This window comes from Artibeus jamaicensis, unplaced genomic scaffold (assembly GCF_021234435.1).
Source record: "Artibeus jamaicensis isolate MK-2021 breed Jamaican fruit bat unplaced genomic scaffold, CSHL_Jam_final contig_387, whole genome shotgun sequence".
Lineage (NCBI taxonomy): Eukaryota > Metazoa > Chordata > Mammalia > Chiroptera > Phyllostomidae > Artibeus > Artibeus jamaicensis.
Window position 1 is genome coordinate 25,492,174 of NW_026521812.1, and position 27,248 is coordinate 25,519,421.

At 39.9% G+C, this 27,248-nt stretch overlaps 1 non-coding gene across 1 annotated transcript; it reads right to left on the reverse strand.

Moving 5' to 3' along the window:
- Nucleotides 1-18,551: 18,551 nt before the first annotated feature.
- Nucleotides 18,552-18,684, reverse strand: LOC119059444 (small nucleolar RNA SNORA42/SNORA80 family). The gene has a single exon (XR_005084410.2). It is a non-coding gene; the product is annotated as a small nucleolar RNA SNORA42/SNORA80 family (small nucleolar RNA).
- Nucleotides 18,685-27,248: the final 8,564 nt, after the last annotated feature.

The following is a 27,248-nucleotide window of genomic DNA, read 5'->3' on the forward strand; positions in this document are numbered from 1 at the left end:
GTACCCTTGAGACGATGTGAGGAGATGGCGCTTTACCTCTCAGGTCTTTCTCCTAACAGCCCCTAATTCTAGTCTAATCATGAGAAACACATCAGACAAGTCTCAACTGAGGAAAAGCCTACAAAATGCCTCACCAGCACCCCACAAAATTGTCATGGTCATCAAAAACAAGGAAGTGTGAGGAAAGAATTGCCTAAGGCGATATAACGAAAGTTAATGTAGTATTCTGGGTGGGGTCCTTCCTGGAACATAAAAAGACATTAGGTAAAAACTAAGGAAATCTGAATAAAGTATGAACCTTAGTTAATGTTCGTGTATTGAAATTGGCTCATTAGTTATGACAAGCATGTCATAATAATATAAGATGTTAATAAGGTAAATGGGGTGCAAGATACATGGGACTTCTCTGTAGTATCTTCATGAAAAAGATTCTGTAACTCTAAAACTATTCCAAAATAAAGGTTTCATTTTTTGAAAGTAAGTATCATAGGGATAAGGGAGGGGCAATTGAATATACTAATGTTAGAGATTGAAGATTTCTTCCAACATGTAAGTTCTGATTTTCTGAGAAATATACCTCAGTCTTTATGGGTTGATATTAGTCCCAAAATATTCTTTCATACCATACCCTTTCAATAAATTTGAATACAACAAAAAACAATTATACCTGAAGATTGGACAAGATCCTGGAAATACTCTCACTCAAACTCTTTATTTTCTGAATGAGCTAGAAAGGAACTAATAGGCAAGGCCAGAAGGTAAGCCAGGTTCCCTAATTTCATGCCCCAAACTATAAAGATCCCCTACAACCAAATGCCTGTTGAACACAAGTAATTTTATTCTCACATGTCTATCAGTCTGCTGGCCTTCTGCCTTTGCCTTTCATTAGTTAGGTCCTAAGGAAAGATGAGTCTCACATCCAGAAATTTGGCAAAATTGCCCAATATTCCCCAATAACTTTTAAAATTTTTAAGACTTTAATTATTTATTTCCTTAGAGAGAAGGAAAAGGAGGGAGAAAGAAAGGAAGAGAAACATCAATGTGTGAGAGATACATCGATGACTTGGTTGCCTCTCACAAGCCCCCAACTGGGGAACCCAGCTGCAACCCAGGCATGTGCCAATTGGGAATTGAACCAGTGACCTTTCAGTTCACAGGCCAGGGCTCAATCCACTGAGCCACACCAGCCAGGACCAATAGCTTAAAATTTAAAGTGATCTATGTATCAGCATGGCTGAATATAGTACTTTAAAAATCATTAGTATTTCTTGATTCTTTGCTTTGAAGCTGCTCTAAATCCCTGGAGTGTCAGAGGAGGCAGGCACTGCAGACTTCTACTGGCTCAAAGTTTGAGCAAGTTTTCAACTTATATCTTAGCACATCTCAGAGAAAGAAAGCACTTATAGCTTTCAGCCACATAAACTGCACCTCAGTGACTCACCTCAAAGAGATCTGAGTTAGACACCAACTTCAGGGAAAGAACATTATTCTCGAATCACTTCTCGGAGTGACCAAGTGTCTCTGATGATGTAATTAGAATGCCTTCATGGAGGTCATTTTGCAAGGTCTCGCAGATTGTCCATTGTCCAACTAGCACAGCCATACAAGGCTGTGCTGATCAGGGCTGTCACTGAGCCAGGTGTGATCACAGTTGATATTTAAAGTGAGAAGAGGTCTGGTTGTTCACGTTTCCTTTAGCTCTTGTGATACCTGAAGTTCTTTAGTAGCTACCTTTTTAAACATGTAGATAACACTCTGTTAGTGATTGTTTTAATAAGTTTATTGTTATCAAAAAATACATGCAGGAGGTATGCTCTGATATTCCTTCATAAGTTTTATGTCCAGCAAGCTTTCTAAACCCCTCCTACTTTCCCAAACAATGGAACGTGGATATCCCAGTGCTTAGGCAAGGTTACTACATTTTGTAATACCTCTGTGAGCCCAGTGAATCTATGCCAGACGAGTCAGGTTTCTTGACTCGGGATACTAGGTTGTAATAATTTAGAATTGTTGGAATCACTTTCTATTATTAAGTCTAAAATTTCAAGCCAATTAACTATAAAGCCGGCTATTACTAGGTGTCATAAAAAAAAAATCACGGTTTCGGGTACTGAATGCAAAGATTCTATCAGGCATATACACATTAGCCCTACATTTGAAATATTAGAACTTTTTTGCCATTGTCAAAGATGCATTTGATACTTACTGAGAGATTCTCTCTGAGTTATTTTCACCTATAAAGAGGGGAAATAGTGTTCTCAAGTATTTTTCCAGAATTTCATACCAACGCAAAATAATGTGGTAGATACTTTCAGTGGGGAAAATATTTTGGTTTACCATGTTTCCACAACTTCAGGCCCTAAAGAAGAATAAGTAGCTCCCTTGAGTTGGATGACTCACCACAACTATTCTAAAGTAGAATTAAGTAGTCGCATTCACAAGATTCACTCTTGTAATCTTGTAATCACAAGATTACAGCAACTGTTCTGATTAAATTTCCTGCAGCTGGGCTTCTGGAATGCAGATAGCCAAGACAGTCCAAGATGAAGTGGGTCAAAGAGTAATCTACCAGGCTACTGTCTCACTTTTCTACTTGGCAGCACCACTGTCCCCTTACAGCAAGCTAGACACAGTTTATCAGGTCCAAAACAGAAGAGGAGAAAGAAAATTGTCCTCTATGAGATAACGCAAAGTTACCTTAGAAAAAGATTGTATCAAGAGACATTTTCTTGCAAAGGTAGCATGATATTTTGTTTCTTGTGACATACCCTGGCCAAATAATATTTAACTTCGACTTCGCTATGCAAAGGTAAATCATCAGCTAAGGAGACCAACTTCAAAGTAAGTTGTCTATTTCATATTTTTCCAGTTGTAAATCTGGGTATTACATATAACAAAGATGACACCTGAACACATAGAGAGCCATAGTGTTCCACATCCTAGGCCAGTGCTATCCAATAGGACTACCTGTGATAATGGAAACATACTCTATCTGTATCATCGGAATGGTAGCCACTAGCCAGACACTGAGCACTTGAAGTGTGGCCAGCATGACTGGGGAAGCACATTTTCATTGCATTTAATTTACATTTAAGGAATCATATGGAGCTAGTGGGTACCTCATGGAGCGGTGCAGCTGTATCCTCTCTGGATATATCATAATCTGAGTGTATTATGACACGTGGATCAGGATAAGCACTGGTTTAAGTACAAAAAAAGTGAAGTGTGGAGAGTTATGGGCTTTGAGCCCATCTGTTATCATCATTAAATCTCTTCAGCTAATTACGTAGGAATTTGTGACCTCATAGAAGGATGTACTTTGATAAAAGTCTAATAGTATTTTTCAGAATTTTATATGAATCATGCATTTCCAATTAACCAACAAGGATTGCTCCTTGTATATTTTTTAGTATTCCTTTACCTATTGGTTAGTTATTGGTTGCTCTGTAATCTTGATGGTCAACTTGGTGACATCTGATTTTAAACTAAAATATATTCTTAGTTTTTTTTTACCTCAAAACATTTTCTTTAATTGTTGTCCAGTTAGTCTTCCCAATTTTTTCCCATTTCTCACTCCTACCCTGTACCCCTACTCCCAGAGTCAATCACCCCTATTGTCTGTGCCCATGTGTTTTTTAATATAAAAAATTTTATAAAGATTCAAACATTGCTAATAAATAATGTAATTAAATCTCCTGATCAAGAGACCTAAAGTTTCATGTTCATATAAAGTTCTTCATCTCTACTAAGCCTTTCTGACATCTAAGTAGAGAGATCAAGAAGGCAGTTGAATGTACAAGTCTGTAATTCAGGAAGAGCTCAAGACTAGAGTTTATATAACTTCCCTTCAATTTTAAAAGAGTAACATACTGTCTAAATATTCACATCATTAAAATTTTAAATTCCTTTCAGAGATAGCCTACAATAAAGCTCCTATCTTCAAGAGTCTTTTCTATAGCAACTTCCAGGCAAGATGAATGCATAGGTGGACATGCTTTGCCTCCTTGCACAAGCACAGAAAAGAAGTATAATTAATTTCAAAACAAATATAACCCAGAACTCTCATAAAATTAGGTTGTATGGAAGTTTAACAACCAAGACTTTAATGAAACCACATTTATGCAGATGGGTAGGAGGGGCAGAGACACGGAGATGGGGCAAGGGGGAATGGAGCCTCGGTGTGGTATGAAGAAGTAGAGATGGCGGCAGAATGGCCATGGGTGGTCCCACATTCGTCTGTGGTAGATAAAAATGGGGAGGTATATCTTGGAAGCCAGTGATCCCAGACCAAGGCCAGACAACACAGCCCAGGGTTCCAACACCAGAAAAATAAATCCCCATAACTTTTGGCTATAAAAACCAGTGGGGTTTGGGACAGTAGAAGAAACTGCCAGATTTTCAGGAAACTCTGGTTAAAGGGCCCACATGGTCTTAAAACATATGCAAACCCACCCACTCTGGGATTCCACACCAGGGCAAGAGCTGGAAGGGCACCAGTCTCATACAGGGAGTATGTGAAATGACTGGAAATGGGACAAGTGCCAGGCAAATCCCCAGAAAACAGGGAGCAGCACAGACTCCAATCCAAGCCCTCCACCCACACACAGCCACAAAGAGGTGAAGTGGGTTGCCCCACCCTGACAATTACCTAAGGTTCCACCCCACACAATTTACAGGTGCCTTTTACATGGATTCAATGTAGCTCTACCTAATACACAGAAACAAACACAGGAAGACTGCCAAATTGAGAAGACAAAGAAATATGGCCCAAATGAAAGAACAGAACAAAACCCTAGAAAAGAACCAAATGAAACAGAGATATCTACCCTATCAGTTACAGAGTTCAAAACACTGGTGATCAGGATGCTCAAAGACTCACTGAGTCTGGCTATAACATAAAGGAAGAAATGAAGTTTACGCACAGTAAAATAAAGAAAAATCCACAGATATCAGAGGTAACCAATCTATCATATAAAGAGTTAGCCTACTTATCAAAGATAGCCAACCTATGAGAGATAGGCCAACCTATCAACTGCAGAGTTCAGAGATAGCCAGCCTATCAGATGCAGAGTTCAAAACACTGGTGATCAGGATGCTCACAGAACTCATGGAGTATGGCAACAACATGAAGGGAAAAAAATGAAGATTATACTAACAAAATAAAGAAAAATCTAAAGGGAACCAATAGTGAAGGGGAGGAAGTCAGGATTCAAATCAATGATTTGGAACATAAGAAATAAATAAATATTCAACTGGAACAGAAAAAAGAAACAAAAATTAAAAATTAAAAAGACTCTGAAACATCCCCAAACATGCTGACATCTGAATCATAGGGATGCCAGAAGGAGAAGAGGAAGAAAAGAAATTGAAAACTTATTTGAAAAAAATAATGAAAGAACACTTCCCTAATTCGGCAAAGTAAATAGGCATACAAGTCCAGGAAGCAGAGAGAGTCCCAAACAAGTTGGATCCAAAGAGGACCACACCAAGATACATCATAATTAAAATGCCAAGGTAAAAAGATAAAGAGAAAAATCTTAAAAGCAGCAAGAGGAAAGGAGAGAGTTACCTACAAGGAGTTCCCATAAGACTATCAGCTGATTTCTCAAAAGAAACTTTGCAGGTAATAAGGGGCTGGAAAAAAGTATTTGAAGTCATGAAAAGCAAGGTGTTCTGATTATTTGGAATGTGGCCATGGCTAAAGGTTAGGGCACTAAAACTATCATATAAAGTAATATTTAGAATGAGCCATTTATAGCTTTCATCTTTAACTTAGCTAGAGGGTGGATGAACAACTTCAGAAGTTTCTTTTTGCATGTTGTACAAGTTTGGCATTTTTGTCAGTATGTTGGAAGAAAGTTAATATACATTGAACCTGTATAAAGGACCCATGGACAAAGCCAAAGGGGGGTAGGACTGAGGGTGGGAGGTCATGGAGGGTGGGGCAGGGGAGAGTGGTGGTGGGGGAATGTAGACAACTGTACTTGAAAAGCAATAAAAAATAAAATAAAGTTATAAGATAGAAAAGATAAAAGCCATCCTTTTCAATTCATTTTACAACATTGTACAAATTTTCTTTCATAAAGTCTTTAAAAGCAGCACTTTCATTTTCTCATGTTTAAGATGAACAAAATTAACTAAAAGTTCTCTAACATTCCGAAGATAAATCAAAGGCAGTTAGTTAATGCTCTTTTCTTAACTCACTCAACACCGGGATTTTGCTGCCACCTGTTGACAGCAATTGTAAGTAGTGACTCTTATCCACAAATCACAAACTTCGTAGTTGAAAAAGTCCTTAGAAATTCATCCATACTACTTCCTTTATTTTATGAATAATAAAAGGGCTCAGAAGGACTAAACTACTTTCCCAAAGTTGCTCACAGAACACAGATTTGAGATGAAAATGTAATTTTGGGCTGTGGAGGTCAGTGTTTACTTTCCTATACCAATTACTATTACCTGTTTAGGTGGCCAAACATCTGAAATATATGGTGCTCTTTGAGCAAATCATGAAATACTGATGTGCTTAAATCCATGCATTAAGTAGCAATATTTTTTGCCATATGGAATAACAAGTCTCTTCCTCTCAAAGATATTGTAGAAAGTAGGTCCATTGCATGTGGCAGTCAGACAAGTATGGGCATGCCTGGAATTGGGTAAGATGGACTCACCAGGTGTCTGTTGGCATGAGGGACTGAAGGCCTTTCTGGGAAAGAGTTTATCATTGAAAGGAAGAGAAAGGAAGGGGAGGGGAGGGGAGGGGAGGGGAGAGAGGGCTGAGGCCTACAAGTCTGATGTAAGACAATAGGGAGACCCTGTATGCATCACGGAGTGGCTAAAGTCTCATATTTGAGTCTGAAAGAAAAAGAGCTGCAACAAAAGTCAGTAAAAGCTAAAAGAGTTTTTCCCACATTGGGCACTGGCTTTCTAAGTGAAAGGAGAAATCTCCCCTGAGACCACAACCCATTTTACAGGTGCATCATTTCTCTGGAGGGAGCATGAGTTTCTTCAACACAGGTTTCAGGGGCTTAGCAGGAACAGTCACCATGCAGTCAGGGCAAGGACAGAGGAAGGACCACATGGCACCTGGATGACCAGATTGATTAGCACGTGGTAAGTATCCCCTGTGACTCCTAGAATAGCTGACAGGGGAGACTTTAAAGGACTTGGAGTTTTCTGATTGCCGATGGGCACCATAGCTAGAGAAGTGTGTTCACTTTCTATTACTCTGAACACCAGGCTACAGCACTGGCACATGTTCATTCAAACTTTACAAATATGCTGCTCAAAATTTGTACCTAATTGTTTAAAATCCCTAGCCATCATGATAGTGTACCCTAAAGAAAACATGTTTGACCTAAAAAGTATTAATCTCTCTAGGCCTTGGTTTTCTTGTATGTAAAATGACAAAATATTAACCTACTTTTTCTACTTCCCTGAGAAAAGAAAGTGCTTTAAAATTGTAATACTTACTCAAATAGATAATGTTTGTTACTTTAATGTATCCTTTGTTTCTTATTGATCTGCCGTTAATTGTGACCATTTGTGTTCCTTTGGTCAATAAAATATGAAAAGCCAGTGTGTGTTTCACTGAATTCACTTCACCCAGCATGATGATTATGGAGATGTTAGCATGGAGCCAATTGTCTGCATGGATCAGGTCCCTTCATGTCTACACATGAACAGAGCCCCCTGCTGAGCCATACTGTATATGAAGTATGAGGAGAAAATATACTTGGTGATTTAAGCCAGAGATTTGGGGAGTATTTGTTACCACAGCATTAGTTGACCTATCCTGACTGATACTGGGGCTTTGCTAGGATAAATAAGAAACAAATGTAAGATATAAAGAAAAAATATGAGTCAAGTAGAGGTCATTGAAGGAGGGCTTCTTGGAAAGGTTTAAAAAAAGACTAACAGAATAAGAGATGAGCATTACTGTGAGTTATGTTTATATAGCTAGCTCAATTTGAAATATGGCTAAGAATCAGGTGGTCAATAATAACTATGTGATTTTACAGATAAAAGTCAAAATACTAATCTCTTATACACTATAATACCTAAATTAGCCTTAAGGAAAAATTCTTTGCCTGGATTTCCCTGATGTTTGTATATTAAATGAAGACAATAATAAAAACCCTAACATGCAGATTTCCTTTTTCTAGGTAGCATCTATTTTATTTATAATGCCAGTAGAGGTCTCTATGAATCACAGGCACAGATATGATTTTAAAATACTTGAATTTGTACAAAAAATGAGACATACCCAAGAACATAAACAAATAAAAACAAATTCTTCATTAACAAATTTCTCATCCCTCCTCATCTCTGCTGAATGTCAGTTTAAACTCTTGATAAGAGTTTAAAATCTTTCTTTTACTACTTTCCAAATCTTTTGGAAATCTCTAAATCTTTCTACTAATCTCCAAATCTTTCTTTCACTACTTTCATCCACACCTTCTCAGTGTTATGAAAAATGACCCAGGAGACATTGCTGAGTGAAAGGAAACCTTACCAAGGTGACACAATGAAAGAGAGAAATAACCAAACAATAAGGCCTTTGATGTTGAGCCCTAGGATTTCCCAACAGCAAATAGGACTAATCAGTGGTTATGAAAGTAGCAGCTCCAACTCCCATTAAAACAACACTCACGCCTCTTTCCATACCTCCTGAGAAGCCCCAAGGAGAGCAATCTGTGGCTCTTCAACCTAGACAGGTCAAACTTCTTTGCCTTTCCTGAGTGCAATATGAAGAAAGCATCTGCACAAAGGAGATATTTTTGTTGGCACCCAGATCAGAGCGTGTTGACATCCTTGTTTTTAACAATCCACTGGTCAGTCTGGGTGTGTTCACTCTTTTTGAAAGTTGAGTCTTGAGGAAGTAGGGCAAGTGAGCCAATGTTGCATTCTGAGTATAACTACATCCTTGCACGCATTCGGTCTGTGTTGCTTTGGAATGGGTGTCTTGCTGACAAAGAGTGCTACCTACTGATTCACCAACCATCATTTCTAGTTACTCCAACTGACCAGGAGGGCTGGACTCTTTCCTCAAAACAGGCCAAGCTGGGCAAGCAAACATCCTGTTGTGCTGAGAGTCATAGGAGATGGATGCATGTACTGAATGTAGTTGAGGAAAGACTGGTGGGTAGAGTTGAGATAAATAATCTAAAGGGTCCTCCTATGTAGAAATTGAAAGAAGCCAGGGACTATGAGATGACCTGAGGCAAGCAGACAAAGGGCTTTGAGAGGAAAGTGTGAGCAATGGTCCTGTTGAAAATCCACTAGCTCTTCCCTCCATCACTATGGCAGAAACTGCCAGTTCTTCCCCCAAATCCCCTTCTTCCTGGAATTCAGCTGGGCTCCATTTTCCAGATACCTTGCTGCTAGTGTAGCCATGTGACTGGCTTCTGACGAATGAGCTGTGAGAAAAGCACATTGTGCTACCTTCAGGCCTGGCCCATTATAACCACCTACTCAAATCCACTCTTTCCCTTCTATTGTGGTGACAAAGGTGGCTCAACCACAAGCATCCTGGGTCTCTGCCAGGAACAGAGCCCACCTTCCTCTTTATTACCCCTAGGTAATACCCCTTTATTACCTGAAACCACTCAGTCCTGTAAAGCAAGAAAGAAACAAACTTCTTGTCCTCTCAGCCACCGAGTTTGTAAGTTCTCTTTGTTATAGCAGCAAGGCCTATCTTGACTCTTACTGTTTTTATGATGTCCATGACGACATTGTCTGACACATAGTATTAAATCTATTTACTATAAAACCAGAGCACAACTCTCCCCATTCCCTGACAATAATGACTATAGGAGCAGTTTTCTTCTCCAGCTTCATCTCTCCTCATTCCCACATTACTCTGGGTGCCCCCAAAACACTGAAGTGCTATGATCCTTCAGATGCATCCCTCTTCCTCAGCTCTTGGCATTTGCATACGATGCTCCCTTAAACATTCCTTACCTCCCACCTCACCCCCACCTCCTGGTCTGTACCTGGTTAATTCCTACACATTCTTCCAATTGCAGCTTAGACATTACTACCCTGGGGATCCCTTCTTTATCTCTCCAAGATTGAATTAGGTGGCCTCTGTGCTCCCATAGCACCCTGTCCTGCAGGTCCTACTGCACTAGCCTCCGCTCCAAATCTAGGCTCTGCGAGAATACGAACTGTGTTTGTGATGCTCATCACTGAATCTCCATTTACTAACATGGCACCTGAATTATGGCACACACTCAATAAATATTAATTAAATGAAAGACTTACTTCTGGAGAGGCTATCAAAATTTTAATATAATAATCTGAAGTAATGTTTGAGAACAAGACAATGGTTTTGTGTCTTTTTATAATTCCATGATTTAATTCAACCCCTCATATGTGGATGTTAACTATACATATCCATTAAGTGACTGTTTTCTTTGAAAAAGTTTATGTTTTATTATTTCAGGGAAAACTGAGTGAAGTTTTGATGTCTGATTCAATACGTGCATTTTATCCTAAAAATGACTCTTTTATTCATTTTTCCTAGCTGTACTTCCCTATGCATAAGTAAAATTTTTCTTGGGTGATAATTGGAAAAATTCCAAAAAGAGAAACATAATAATTAAATGTAGATGAGGAATAAATTTCTTGATAATTAACATAGATTCAAAAGACCCATTTTAGATAAATAGAGTAACACCAGGTTAAGTTTAGAATTGAGGCTAAGATGTTCATCTGAAGGTGTAGAAGCTTTCAGTAGGTTGTCAAACCCTGTATGCCAGCAAATAACCATCTGGTCAGGAACTCTCAGACTCATGCAAGAGAAGCAAGTTCAATGACAGAAAGGTGCATGTGTATACACACTCAAACACATGCACACACACAAGCATTCAATAGAAATGGATTCCAAAGAGCTGAGTCTAAGAATGTCAAAAGGAGAGAAGAAGCTAAAAAAAGTCCTGTTCTTGTTAAGATTTTGGATTACAATGGCAAATCTCAAGTTCCAAGGTAAATTGTGAATAACACACTTTGTGTTGGTACTGTATTATGATGAGAGATTGCCTTATAACAGATAATTTTTGAAAGATATTTGCACAGTCTTTCTACAGCAGGTTGGAAGCAGACAGTCTTGGGTTGTGCACACAGGATGATAGCTCATGGCAGTAGGAAGTGCCATACACATGCGTTTTCCTGGGAATGGTCTTGATCAGAATAAATTGGAATCAAACCATACCGTTGCACACTTACAGGATTTGTATAGCACCTCAGGGAAGAGGTGTCTAACTCCACGGTAAGGATCTAGGTGACCTGTAGGGCAACATATTGAGGACTAGGAGACGATCAGTAGCTTAAAAGTAGAGTAAGTCCTCAGACCTTGGACTTAGAAGAATATGTCACTGCAGAGGTTAAGCCTTGAGCAGGTGAGCAGCCTTAAGAAGTCTCCCTTTCAGAAGCTTCATATAACATTTGCAGACACTGTACAGTAGCAGAAGCATTTCCAAGTTCCCTGTGAATTGGAAACTTCACAAGATAAGTAAAGGGACCCAAGGGCAACAGAAATTGCTCAAGCAGTTGATGCAGGGTAAAGCTCTCATTAGAAATCAATCCAGCACTTAACAGTCAGAGCCACCCCAGCCTGCTTTGAAAGTGAAGCTACCAAATCTCAGTCAGGCCAGCAGAGGGCAGAGCGTTGAACTTGGAAACCCTGGTGGGTGGGGCTTAGGAGAGTGACAGGTGTCAGCCTGAACCAGGGCTTGTTAGGGAATGAGAGGTAGGGAGTTGCCCTGAGAAGATAAGGAAACCAACAGGAGTGAGACCACACTTCTGATGAGTAGATTTTAGAAGAGTGAAACTGTGACTTTAATTTGCATTTCCCTGATTACTTGTAAAGTTAAGCCCCTTTCCATGTATTAATTGGCCCTTAGGAACTCTTTTATAAAAAACCCAATTAAACATTTTGTCCATTTTCACTGGCCTGATAAATTTTTTATTGATTTCTCAGAATATTTAAAATATATTCTGCATGCTAGATTTTAATACTTACGTGTACTATAGATAGTGTCATCCATAAAGTAGACTTTTATTTTCATTCTCTTTTTTGCTAACAAAATTTTCATTTAATTTTACTGGCTTAGCTATATATTATAAATTTTCTAATATGTCCATGTAGTTTTTTTGTAATAAAGGGAAAGCCTTAAAACAGATTAACCAGTTTTTACCTTCAATGGTACAAAAATTTTACATAGATTCTAGTAAGTTTCTACATATCGAAGAATATTGAGCCTCATTCTCGTCATCAGGGAAGTAGCTTCAGAAAAACATATTCAGAAATTACCAGAATAAATTATTTGGATGAAGAAGAATAGTTACCAATTTTTCAGGCAAACGTTATCCAAAATCAGGAACAGCATTTGCTTCTAAAAATATATCATTTAAGTAAAGTTTAATAGAAGGAGCAATTGTTTTCACTACATAGGTCAGAAGCAAATATTTTTGTCAAAAATGTTAATTTGAGTTAACTTGCTTAATACAATTATAGAGATCTCCCTAGGCTCATTCCCCTTTATGTATATATATATATATTTTCCACTATCCAGGAATATCTTGGAGATTTCAGAATATGCCTCATGGAAGTACTTTAAGATATATTTGTATATTTAAGACAGCTTGACAATTTAAAACATTTGCAATCTGTTACAGAAAGTCAATCTAAATAAACAAAATTTACTGATTGCAACAAAAGTACATGATATTACAGTAGTTGCCATTATATTTCATCACGAGAAATTTTTGGAAAGTATTTTTCTATGTTCATAAGCTTTACATTCTACATATATGAGGTCTGTCCAGAAAGTATCTCACCATGTAATATGAAAAAAATAGAGACATTTATTGAAGAACATACAAGATATAAGAAACATCGTACATAGGACAATGGCACCTCAGTCCCCTTCAAAGTAGGCACTGTGGGACCTCACACCATTCTTGCAGCGTCTTTTCTACTGTTCAAAACACTCTGCACAATCCTTTTTTGAATCATCACCAGCTGCTCTGTCATTTTTCTGAATCTCATTGACATTCTAAAATCTCTTCCCTTTCAAAGGTGATTTTAGTTTGGGGAAAAGCCAGAGGTCTCAGGGTGCCAAATATGGGTTGGAAGGAAGTCTCTGGGCTGTGGGGGGGCTGAGTCACCTGGGTGATTTGATGTTTCACCGAAAATACTCTGCAAAAGATATGATGCATGAGTAGGCATGTTGTAGTGATGAAGCTGCCAATCACTGGTTGCTCATAGCCATGGCCATTTCCTTCATATTGCACCTCTCAACGAACAAAGAACACTGAGGTAATAAGTGCTCCTTATTAATTTTTTGGCCTGCAGAGGTGTCCTCATGATGGACAACACCTTCCCAATCAAAAAACATGGTTAACACAGTCTTGATCTTGCTGCTGCTTTGCTGCACCTTCTTCAGGCATAGAGAACCAGGTAACTTCCATTGGGATGACTGGGCCTTCATATCCAGATCATACATGTAGCCGTAGACCTACAATTCATTTCCATTTATCTTCTTAAAGAACTCTGGTTCATAGGTAGTGGTTTGAATCAAGTCATTAGCAGCTGCAGCACAATGTTCCTTCTGCTCTGGTAGCAGAAGCCACATGATAAATTTTGCCGTGTCACATTTCATAAAAGATCCTGCAGTAGTTTTTGGAATCCCCAGATCAGCTTTTAGTTCTTGCATTGTCTGTCACAAATCTTTGTTGATTGCAGCCCTACACATTCAGCATTCTCAGGTGTTCTGCTGGTTGCAGGCCTTCCAGAAGATGGTCACTTTCAACAGATTCTCAACCATCTTTGAAGCATTTGTGCCACACTTTTATCTATACTGTACTACACTCCTGAGAAAAATTCACTAGACTATGATGGATTTTCCTTTTTAATATATTGCTGATATTTTAGAATCTACATTAACAATTTGTATTAGCCATTATAATTTTCTTTTATTCATACTAATCAGATTTTTATATCCAGGTTGTGACCCTAATAAATGAATCAGGGGATAGTCCTCCTTTATCTATTCTCTGGACTACTTTGTGTGAATGATTACTTTCTCCTTGGATATTTGGTAGTCTTAAAATCATTTAGGTCTGGATGTTTTTTATTACTGATTCATTTAATGGTTATAAAAGGCACTTTCTTTTTCTTTTTATGTAGTATTTAAAAGATGCAGTTTTCTAAGAATTTGACCATAATAAAATTTTTAATTTATATGCATAAATTGTTTATATATCTTCTTTGCACCATCCATAACTCTATCTACTATCCCATCCTGATTTTCCTTATTTTTCCATTTTCTATTTTTTGTTAAACTTACCAGAGTTTTATCAATTTTACCAACCTTACCAAAGACATAAATTTTGGCTCTTTAGATGCCCTCAATATATATTTTTATAGCATTATTTTTCTTTTTTATTAATTTTTTCTAATTTATAGGAGTTATCTTTCTGTTTTCCTCTAATTTTACAAAATAGATGCATTACTCATTAATCTACAGCTTTTCTAATTTCACAATATAAGCATTTAAGTCTACAACTTTTTCTGTTAGTTCTGTTTTCTCTACAAACCACAAGTTTTTATTCCCATCATTGCCCAGTCCTAAATATTTTGTGATATTTTATTTGTCCCATGGATATTTAGAAGCTGATTTTTAATTTCTAAAAGTGTTGAGCTTTTCTAGTTAAGAAATGCCTTTAATTTCATTGTAATCAGAAAACACATTCTATATTAATTCATTGCAAATTTTTGAGAGACCATCTGCTCTAGGTGTTTTTAAAATATTTTATTTGTGCTAGAAAGGATGTATAATTTGTAGCATTGAGTAGAATTAGTACATCAGATAATTTAGGCCACTTATCTGACTTCAGTGTGTGTCAGTAAATATTTTTAGTGAAAACAAATATTTTTCCCCTAATTCTTTTCTCCTCCCCAATATTTCTGTAAAACTTAACTACATCTCAAAGGTTACAAAATTTAGCATTTTTGAATAACTTTCAATGAACATAAAACTTACATTTTGGGGGAAAATAAAATAGTGTATCAAGTTTGTCAATCACTGTGTTCAATTCTTCTGTATTTTTTTAAATTATGCTTTATTGATTGTGCTATTATAGTTGTCCCGATTTTTCCCACTTTGCCTCCCTCCACTCAGCACCCCCTACTCCCTCAGGCCATCCCTCCACCATTGTCATGTCCATGGGTCATGTGTAAAAGTTCTTTGGCTACTCCATTTTCTACACAGTACTTTACATCCACATGGCTATTCTGTATCTGCCTATTTGTACTTCCTAATCCCCTCACCTCTTTACCCATTCTTCCTCTCCCTCCTCACATCTGGCAACCCTCTGGTAACTAACTTCTCTTGCTTTTAAGAGTCTGTCTTTAACTTTTGGCCTTTTGATAATGTTGTGTCTTGGAGTGGGCCTCTTTGCCTCCATCATAATAGGGATTCTGTGCACTTCCTGGACTTGCGTGTCTATTTCCTTCACCAAATTTGGGAGGTTTTCTTTCACTACTTTTCAGATAGATTTCCAATTTCTCATTCCCTCTTTTCTCCTCTGGCACCCCCATGATGTAAATGAATGTTATACCTCTTCAAGTTGTCCCAGAAGCTATTTATACTACCCTTATTTTTTTTGGATTATTTTTTCTGCTTGTTGTTCTGAGTGGTTGTTTTTTACCTCCTTATGTTCCAAATCATTGATTTGATTCTTGGTTTCATCCATTCTCCTGTTGTTTTCCTGTAAATTCTTCTATACTTCAATTAGTGTAACCTTTGTTTCTGACTACTTTTTATGCCATTGAGGTCCTCACTAAATTCCTTGAGCATCCTTATAAACAGTGTTTTGAACTCTGCATCTCATTGATTGCTTATCTCCATTTTGTTTAGCTCTTTTTCTCTGTTCTTATCTGTTCTACGTGTTCTTTCATTTGGGCCATGTTTCTATTTCCCCTCATTTTGGCGGACTCCCTGTGTTTGTTTCTATGCATTAGGGAGAGCTACTTTGACTCCTCCGTGTCTTGATAGTGTGGCCTAAGGTGTTGGGAACTCTTCTCCCTGGTTCCAGGAGCCATACCCACCTCCCATGGCTAAGGCTGAGTGAGTGACCTTGGGAACATAAGCCACTAAGGAGACAAAGCTTATCTCCCTGGCAGGGGCTCCACCTCCGCTCCTTTGACTTCACCCTGCCTGGCCCCCAATGCTTGATCCACTGGCCAATGACCAGTAAGAGTCCTCAAGGGAGGGATGACCTAAGGCAGGCACAATCATGGGGAAACACCAGGGAAGGATGTGGGGGGCTCTAGCAAAAGGGGGTGATGGACTCTCGCCCCTCGGCTTTGACATAGCCTGAGTCCTCTAATTCTGTCAGTGAGAAGTCTTCTAATCTCTTGGCTGCCTTACTTCCCCTGCCTGACTTAAGCCTGAAACAATGCTGGCGGTGGGTGCCACCCTGTGCTGGAAAGGGCTGGTTCCCTAGGGCAGACAATGAGGCCTAAGAAAGAATATGTAAAATCCTGTGGAACCTGCTTTGTTTAGTATGTTTTCAATTAAATGATAAGGGTCCAAGTAAGAAGTGAGTTTGTGCCTCAAAATTTTATGGCCCTTTAACTATCTGACTCTGACTTAGATTAAGCCCTCAGAGTTCTTTGAATGTTATTTATTGTTTAGTTATTTCTTCCTGACAATGATCGAGGAGCTTTATATATACACCCTGTATTCCTATGCAAATTGAATCAAATAAAAGGTTGTCAAGACAAGGGTTGGGGTGCTCTCCCCTTGGGAGAGTGGCCATGTCGTCCCTTTTCCTCCACAGAACTTGGTAGTCCATGTGAATTTGCCTCATATTTCACCCACAATGTCGCGGACACTACGAGCCAGTATCTGCATCACTAACGTATAGTAGGTGTCCTGAAGGGTCCAGTGGCACAGCCTTCCCTACCACCCAGGCTGGACACTCAGGGTGCACCTTTTGGGTGGGCTGAGAATACCCTCCTCTTGTAGTTGAGCCTTGGTTGCTGTTGGCAGATCAATGGGAGGGATTTACCCAGTCCAGTCAGCTGCAATGACTGGCTGTGACCACTTACCACAAATCTCTGCCCTCTGTGAAGGATCAGCTGTTACAGGGGCAGGGTGGTGGAGCTCCAACATGGTCTGTAGCTATCCACTGGGTGCACTGGTCCTGGGGTTTCCCAGGTGGTGCAGGCCAAGGTCAGTCCCCTACCTGTGTTTTGACCAGGGTACCCAGCCTAACCTGTAAAGCAATCTGAGATGGCTGCTACTTAGGCCAGGCTTGGAGATTCTCAGGTGAATCAAAGCCATGACTCTAATGTGGCTCACTGAAGCCAGCTGTCACTTGTTTCATAGAATTTAGTGGCCAAGACCAGCCGTTCTTATGGAAAAGCAGCTTGGGTGGGCCTATAAGTTGGGTGGGGTAGAGCCTCTGTGGATCTCCAAGGTGGGTCACATAGTGTTAGCCAGGTTGATAGAATCTCAGATATGGCACCAGCCTGTGGGCTCTGTTGGGGGATAGTGGGGCTCAGTAAAGAGACAATGGCCTCTGTTCATGCCAGTGCCAGACATTTCAGTCTCTCCCTGTATTCCACTGGTGCCCTTCAAGCTGCCACCCCAGTACTGGAGCTCAGAGGGAGCAAATCTCAGTGAGTTTGTGTGTGGTTTCCCCAGTAGGAATTACTTAGGGCTCCAGCCTCTACTGACTCAATCTCTGCTGGTTTTCACAGCCTGAAGTTGTGGGGACTTATCCTCCTGGCACTGTAATCCTGAGCTGGGGGGCCTGGTGTGGGTCTGGGACTTCTTGCTCCTAAGACATCCTTCCCAAATTTTTATCCACGCGGGTGTGGAGCCAGCCTGTTCCACATCCGCAGCCTTCTTAGTCTGGATGGATGTGGTTTCTTCAGTACTGCAGTTGACTTCCATTCATTTCAACTTCTGGTATTGCTGAGTGATGGTCGTTCTATACTTTAGTTGTAATTTTGATGTGATTGTGTGGAGAGGTGAGACATGTCTACCTATGTCACCATCTTGACCAAAAGCCTCTATTTCTTCACTGACTGATTGCTCTTTAATTGCTGAGATTAAAAACTTTCATTATGATTGTGGACTTTTTCCTGTTTGTTATTCTATTAATATTTACTCTACATTTTAAGATATTATTAGATGTTTTTATGGGGTTGGATCACCAACATCATATAAGAATCTACAACCTCTCCTATAATTAGTACTGTCCTTTTTTTATGTTTTGCTAATTGAAAGGTATAAAACAAAACTTCATTGTGATTGCAATTTTCATTTCCCTAATTATTAATATTGTTCAGCTCTGAGTATTTATTGACCATATGTGTTTCCATTTCTGTAAATGCCAATTTATGTCCTTTTCCATTTTCCTACTGAGTTGTCTGTTCACTTTTCAGCCCACGATGAAGTTATTTTTATCTATAGAAATTATCTTTTCTTAGTTTATGTATTGACTTTTCCTTCTCTCCTTCTCTCTTTTTCCATTGTGCAACCCACTTCATGGCTGGTAGCCTATAGGCAGAGGCCAGGCAATGGTCCAAGGGAGCAGTTTACTCTGGCACAGGGCTCTCTGAGAGACCCAGGGGGCAGGCCTGCCATAAATCCAAACCTGTGCATGCTTTTTCACTCTCTTTAAAGTCTTTGATGTCTAGAAGTTCTTTATTTTAATATAGTCAAATTAATGTTCTTTTTGTATGCCATGTTTAAGAAATTTTTTCCTAGCCCCAGATAAGAAAGATGTTTTTGTTTAAGTTTTAAAGTTCTGCTTTTGAAATTTAAGTTGTAATCTTTTTGGAGTTTATTTTGGGGCATTTTTATTATTTGGTTTATTTTGATATGATATGAGGTAAATAAGCAACTTTACTTCTTTCCTCACAGATAAACATTTATTCCGACTCTATTTATTCAACAGCTCCTCCATTCCCCACTAATATAAAATACCAACATTCCATGTATTTGTGAAATTGTTTTTGGCTATTCTATTCTATTCCATTTTTCTATCCATGTTCATATACCATACCTTGTCAACTAACTGTAACTTTGTATTAATTCTTGATAGGAAAAGCCTTCCTTCCTTAGTGTTTTGACAGTTCTTAGCCTTTTACTCCTCCCTATGGAATTAACTCATCACATTCCACCAGAAAAGAAATAAAAGTATTAAGATTTTAACAATGTTGGCATTGTATTCACTAATCAGCCTGCGGGCATCTGGCATCTTTTCAATATTAAATACAGCAGTCCATGAATATGTGGCACTTCTCCATTTATTTAGGTTTTCTGTCATGTCTTTCAGGAAAATATTCTAATTTTCTATGGTCCAATCTTGAACCTCTTTTAAGATGTATTCCCAGAGGCTTTATGCTTTTTATTGCCACTATAAATGGGGTTACTTTAAATTAACTTTTTGATTTGTTTGTTGGTACATCTAGAAATACAACCGACTTTTACATGCTATTCATATATCCAACCTCAGTGAGCAACGCTTATTATTTTGAATACTTTTTGGCAGATATTTTGTTCTCTAAGTAAACAATTATATCATACACAAATGACATTTTATTTTCTCCTTTCTGACCCCCCATGTGACGTGCAGCAGAAGGGGTGACAGCAACGTGCTTATTCTTCTTTTGAGGTTATGCCGAGAACACTCCCGATGTTTCCATATTTAAAATGGTTGCGGTAGGGTTGAGTTTGGTAGGGTTTGATCTTTGTTTTGTTTTTGTTGTTACCTTAATTAGGTTTAGGATGTTCTCTTGTATTTCTACTTGCCCTTGAGATTTTTTGATGAATGCATATGGAATTTTGTTTTCTTAATTTATGGAGATGACCAAATGTTGTTTTCTACTTTTTCACATTTAATATTTCTCTTTTACTTTCTTATTATCATCTTTGTCTCTCTGTGTTGCATTTAGTGTTAGTTCCTTAGAGCTACCTTTCAGTTCATTAATTCTTTTTAACTTTCTAATTTGATATTTAACCTATCCATGACTTTTATTTCACCAATTTATTTTTCATTTCTAAAAGTTATATTTTTACCAGATCTAATTAGTCATTTTTATACTTTCCTGTAGCTTACTATTTGGAGGATAACATTGTTTTTGGTATAATTCATATCTTGGCATTTGAATTATGCCAAATGCTATATTATGCATTTGATCTTTCCAATATCTAAAACCCTCAGAGGGTCTACTTATGTTTCTTGCTATTTTTTTCTTACTCTTATTCATGGCTAAAAGAATGTCTAGGTAGGAAAAAAAAAGAGCCATGGTAGATACTTCAAAGAGAGGGAATTTAGTATCAGAAGTTTGTTATGCAAATGTGATGGCCAAAGATTAAAAAAGGAACCATGTTGTTACCTAAAGATGAGTGAGTGTCAGAGCCATTCTTTCTCCTAAGGTGGAAGGAGCAAAGGCTGAAGTGGTGTCATTCGGGCCCCTTGAGTACAATGCTGCTGGTGTTGCGGCAGTGCCACTGCCACTCATTACTGCCACCACTCCACCGGAAGTCCACAGCTCACTCCCACTGGGGCTGCAGAGCCTAGGCGCCCATAGTCCCTTTGACTTTGTTGCATTTGCTGCTGACTTGTGGGGGGCACAAGGTTCTCCCCCACGGATCCAGCTGTGCTGCCCGCGTGACAGCCTGCAGTGATCAGCCCGTACCTGCCATTGACAGAAAGAACCTACACACGAGAAAAAAGTAGTCACTCTCCTTGTGGGGGGGGTCCATCCACAGGGCCCCACCCCTGGCCACCACGATGAAAATAAGTCTACCAAGACATGATCTGCTTGGGGAGGAAAGGTAGCTGATCTCTCAAAGGAGGAGGGCCTGGAGCCTTTTCTTCAACGGGCTTTTATTGGGTTCGTTTTGCACCCGAATACAGGTAAAGCTCATTAATCACTGTCAGGCAGTTAGAACCAAACAATAGATAACATACAAAGTACTCTGAGCGCCTATTTTGAGTAAGGGTCAGAGAGCTAAATGGCCATAAAACTTTGAGGAACAAACTCACTTCCTGCTTGGACCCTTATCATTTAATTGAGAACATTCTAGACAAAGCTTGTTTCACAGAATTTTACATATTCTTCCTTAGGCCTGATGGCCCTAGGCCTTTACCCGCCCTTTCCAGCACAAAACAGCACCCACCGCCAGCATTGTTTCAGGCTTAAGGCATTGTTTCAGGCTTAAGTCAGGCAGGGGAAGTAAGGCAGCCAAGAGATTAGGAGACTTCTCACAGACAGAATTAGAGGACTCAGGCTATGTCAAAGCCGAGGGGCGAGAGTCCATCACCCCCTTTTGCTAGAGCCCCCCACATCCTTCCCTGGTGTTTCCCCATGGTTGTGCCTGTCTTAGGTCATCCCTCCCTTGGGGACTCTTACTGGTCATTGGCGAGTGGATCAAGCATTGGGGGCCAGGCAGGGTGAAGTCAAAGGAGCAGAGGTGGCACCCCTGCCAGGGAGATAAGCTTTGTCTCCTTAGTGGCTTATGTTCCCAAGGTCACTCACTCAGCCTTAGCCATGGTGGGGTTACAGCTTCTGAAACTAGGCAGGGTGGTTCCCAACATCTCCTCCTCTTCCTTTTCATGTTTCCTTCTGTTGGTAGGACCCAGCCAAGAAACCAGCTGACTATACTAGGAAATATAGTTTACAGGCTCATAGCCCTTTGCAATACGAAAGATATCAAAGAAGTGTGGAAATGTTGCCAAGTGCTAGCAGACCAAAAGCCAGTATCATTTCCTTGCATGATCTGTGATTGCATTAAATCATGGTTAGTTTAATCAATAGAAAATCCCCAGGCTTCCATTACAGGATGCTTTCTTTCAAAGACAGCCTCTTGTGATATACAATGCAGGGCTTCCATTACAGGATGCTTTCTTTCAAAGACAGCCTCTTGTGATATACAATGCAGATACAGTCATTTGTTTTCAGGACAATCTTTCTGGAATGTGTACCGAGAAACTGCCTTGCACAGTTCCGGAGGGTACCATTTACATAGAATGAAATAAAAATGATGCTCCTAGGTATTCTTTATTCTGGTGACCCAATTGCTTCCCATCCTCATTCAGATTTTTTGGTGGCCAGTCTGTGTCGAGGGAGTGAGAAAGGTGACCCAGAGAACCCAGCAATACATTAACAGTTCTTTCTTTAGAGGGACCTATCTTGTCTGCCTTCTTCCCCAGATATGTAGTACTTCTATAAAAAATAATAAAGTGATTCTTCTTTCTCCCTCCCCGCCCCACAAAAAGAAAAAGAAAAAGAAAAAGAAATTGTTAAGTCCTGTGTAGATTTGGGAATTGTCAGCTACCTTTTGGGGCTTTGCGCTATCAGGAAGAGAGGGCTTAGAGACTTCAAACTGTCCTGGGGGTTGGGGCAACTCCTAAACCAGCTAGCTCCCAAACTCTTTAGGTTTTATTGAATCTCCAAAAGTGCAGAGGGTAATGGACTGAAGATGACTGCCTCCCAACACACATTCCTTATTAGAGGCTGTAATAATACACGTGATTTTTTAATGAAATGGTTAAAATATACATGTCAAGTAAGAGCAGCACAGTGCATTTGAACTCACTGATTCAAGATGATACATGTGAAGATGCATGAGGGAAGCAGTAGTAAATGGAAAATTAGTCTGGTTGCTACTTAGGAACTTCAGACAAAACTGGAGATATTAAGCAGGGCAGAGAACCTTGAGTGCGCAGGTCAGATGTGCTACTTAGTCTAATTCATAAGAAAAACACCAAGAGGTCATGTCATTAATTATCCCAGAGTTGTAAAGGTTCTGGTGGAACTTAAAAATTTAACATTATTGTTCTAAAGACCATAAGACCATGAAAGACTATCTGTGTCCAACTATGATTGTCCACATGTGCCTTTATGAGTTTACTGTCTGTCTCCATATTACCTCCTCATGCTCACCCTCACCTTTCTTGGCACAGGTCTGGGATGCGGTCTCTCCATCGTGCTCCGTCCATCTCACTTCCTTTCCCCCTCGGTTCCTTCTGATCCTTAACTCTCTTCTCCAATTTTATAGCCAATCGTTTTGAACTGACACAATTTTCTATTACATATATTTACTGAATAGTTTGAAGTTCTCAGTTCCTAATTTAAAACAGATGAATAGACCACTTTCTTCTCTAGTTAAATAAACTAGTTTGTTTTACATGTGTGTGTGTTGGGGGGGGGGGGTGTTCCTCTCTCCAGATCCAGAAACACCCCACATTTGAGAACTTCATTAGAAATGGTAGACAAGTTCCACGAACTGAACTGGAAGCATGCTCCAGACTGATGGCTGATCTTCTTTCTCTGCCCAGATTTTTCATCTGGATTGAATTTGGCCCTATTATCTCATTCCAGTACTTAATGCAGTTGGGCATTAAGTTGAGAAGGGGAGGAGGAGGTGGACACAGATTTCATAGCTGCAATTCCACCCTTTTAATCATATGCCTGTATCAAGAAAAAGGTATTAGAAAGGAAGAGCTACAGTTCTTGAAAAGATCAAGCCTATGAATTTGGTAGACTACAGGCCAGCGATGTGCTCTCAGCCCAATCTGCCCTCCTGGATTGTTTGAAAACTACAGAGAAAAAGCCCTTCCAGTTGACGATCGCTGCCTACTCTCACCTCCATCTGTTCACAAGATATGAACTGCACTCCCCCAGGACAATTTTACTTTTAATTCCAGAGTTCGTTTGGAAACTCCTACATCTCCACTTTAGTTCTTACGTCGAATCAGAATTGTCCAAGCCTCGGAGACCATCTGATCTGATTCTCTCATGTTATAGATAAAGACCCTCAGGATGTAAGGACTCCATTAGTGGCCTGGCCAAGAAGAGAACCTCACTTTTACTCTCGGTGCTGTTTCATGCTTCATGATGCTGTGTATGTATTAAATACACAGGAATACATAAAAAATTATTAAAAGTTGCACTGGAAAAAGGAATATAAATCTTTGGGGAATAGTAGTCAGAAAAGACTGAACTCATCAATTAGTAGCTACCTGAAAACCAGAGTCTAATTAAAAAGATGGATTAGCACCCTGGCTGGTATGGATCAGTGGACTGAGCACCAGCCTGCGAATCCAAAAGTTGCCAGTTTAGTTCCTGGCCAGGGCACATGCCTGGGTTGCAGGCAGGTCCCCAGTTAGGAGTGTGCAAGTGGCAACCAAATGATGTTTCTCTCCTTTTCAAGTTCTCACTGGTGTGGCTCAGTGGATTGAATGCTGGCCTGCTGGTCACTGGTTTGATTGCCAGTCAGGGCACATGCCTGGGTTGTGGGCAAGTCCCCAGTGCAGGGGCACATAAGAGGCAACCATACACTGATGTTTCTCTCCCTCTCTTTCTCCCTGCCTTCCCCTTTCTCTAAAGATAAATTTAAAAAAATTTTTTTAAAGATGGATTATCTGGGCAACACCCAAGACATCAGTACTTAAGGGGTGCAAACAAGATGGCACTCTTTTGTGAATTAGAAAAAAATCCTTCCCCTGGGCAGACGCAGCCTCTTAGCAGTGGACCTTTGTGAGATTATAAAGATAGACCTTCCTCCTTGTGAATGCAGTCAGCGCCTGTGCGCAGTATGGCAAGTGGAGAGTGAGATGGATTTCAGCCGCCACTTGCCTCATGACTAAGTGTCCTTGTGCATTGACCAGAAATCCTTGGAGCTTACTATATGTGGTTGAAAGTGATGCTTTCACGAGAACTTGAGATAGGATTGAGCCAAACAAGAAGCAATAAATGATTACTAGCCTGCCTCCTTAGCAGCATGACTCTGGGTAACTCAGTCCAGACCTTGAGGCACTAGAAGGGAGGCTGCAGGCCTCCCTGGAGGTCCTTCTGTCTCTGCTAGCCGCATCTGTCCAAGAGCCCAGTGTTGTGGAAATGGGCTGTCCGAGGTTAGAGCATGATTTCGCCTGGTATTACCTCCATAATTCCCCTGAGATAGTGTGCAGTGACAGAGGTCAGAGACCTCTGGTATATATTCTGGAGGTAGCACTTCCATTTCTGAGAAAGTTCTAATACTTGCCTTTTCTTCATTTTCTGTGGACAGGGTACAGCATGGGCTTCGAGGTTAAATGATGAATTTGAATCTTGGCTCTACCTTCTCTGTGTGATGACTTCAGACAAATTCCTCTAAAGTTGCTGAGATTCCTTTACCTTTTTAAAAAGCATATATTTTATTGATTATGCTATTCCAGTTGTCCCAGTTTTCCCTCCTTTATTCCCCTCTGCCTTGCATGCCTCCTCCCACCAGCATTCCCTGCCTTTAGTTCACGTCCATGGGCTGTACATATAAGTTCTTTGGCTTCTCCATTTCCTATACTATTCTTAACCTCCCCCTGTCTATTTCGTACCTACCATTTGTGCTTCTTATTCCCTGTACTTTTTCCCACATTCTCTCCCCTTCCCCTCCCCAGTGATAACCCTCCATGTGATCTCCATTTCTGTGATTCTGTTCCTGTTCTAGTTGTTTGCTTAGTTTGTTTTGTTTTTTTTTAGGTTCAGTTAATAGTTCTGAGTTTCTTGTCATTTTACTGTTCATATTTTTGATCTTCTTTTTCTTAGATAGGTTCCTTTAACATTTCATATAATAAGGGCGAGGACCTACATCCAAGATTACACTCTATCCAGTGAAGGTATCATTTAGAATGGAAGGGCAGATAAAGTGCTTCCCAGATAAGGTCAAGTTAAAGGAGTTCATTGTCACCAAGCCTTTATAACAGGGGTGTCAAACTCATTTTCACCAGGGGCCACATCAGCCTCACAGTTGCCTTCAAAGGGCTGAATGTAATTTCAGGACTGTATAAATGTAACTACTCCTTAACTAGGGGCAAGGAGCTCGGCACTGCCACCGGGTAGAAACAAGGTGCTGGGCCAGATAAAACAAGGCAGAAGGGCCACTGGCCCTCGGGCATTGTATTTGCCATCTGTACTTTATAAAGTGAAATGTTGAAGGGACTCATCCTTTACCTTTCCTGTAAAATGGACTTTGCTAAGAGGATTAAAGCAGACAACAGACAACAAGTAGGTGGCAAGCACTGGTAGTGTCCACTCTGTCCAAGGGGAGGGGGCTGGTGCTCGTGTTCCTCTCCACCTCACTGCAGTTGCAGACAAGACACTGCTGGTAGCCTATTACACTATCTGCCATGTATTACAAAGCATTGGCTTTAGAGCCCAGAGGAGCTGGGCACCAGCTAGCTGCCTCCATGGAGAGGAAGAGAGGACGGCACCTGAAGTTTGACTTGTCCTTTGCGTACTACATTCCCATAATGTCTACTTTAGTTCCCACTAAAATGAAGTCCTGGGGAAGTTCCAGTATTAACGGGTGTCCCTGTAGATCATAGAGTGCCCCTACTTATGTATGAAGGGAAAGATCATCAAAGTGGTTAGGAATGAGTGCTGAAATCAGAGTGATCTGGGTTTGAATTTTAGCCCTACTTCTGCTTTTTTTTTTTTTTTGCTTAATTTGTGAACTCCTGAGTTAAAAGTCTTTTTCTCAACTGTAAAAATGGAATATTAGTTTTTATCTCATAAAGTTAAAGAAGAAAATTTCTTGGCATATAAAAAGCACTCAACAAGTACTTTATTACTATTATTATTGTTTTTATTAGAAAATTTTCTGGGTCATGTGTACTAGGTTGCTTCTAAAGAGCCCCCAAAGTGGCAGAAGTATAGGACAATGTCTGGCAGCCCCTGGGCCAGCGGACTGGGATCAGGGGTGCTAGGCTGTGCTATGTCCCTGTGTCTGTTTGCACTCGGTTTGGCATCAATAGGGTGAGCTCCCCCAGAACTGGTTGCAAGGAGGGAGGTCTGGGGACATATGCAAGATGTGACTATAAAACATCCCACCATGAACAGAAACACTGAATTAGGGAGTGAGACATAGAGTTGAGATAATAATAGAAAACTAACACAAGACCGGAGTTTACAGTAGGTACAGTGTCCACTGGAGATTCAGGATGTGAAGGACTTTCTGGCCACACCCATTACTCCTCCCCCGACTTGTAAGAAACCAGGAGCACAAAACACATTGAGCACACACCACAGCTCAGGCTATAAGGCTTATTCCAGATGGGCCAGGTAGCAAGAGCAGAAGACACATCATCTAATAGTTAAGAGATGAAGGAATGTAGTTATTAGACTGTCATCACATTGAGGTCAAGCATCATAATCTGCTACCCTCCTCCCACTGCAG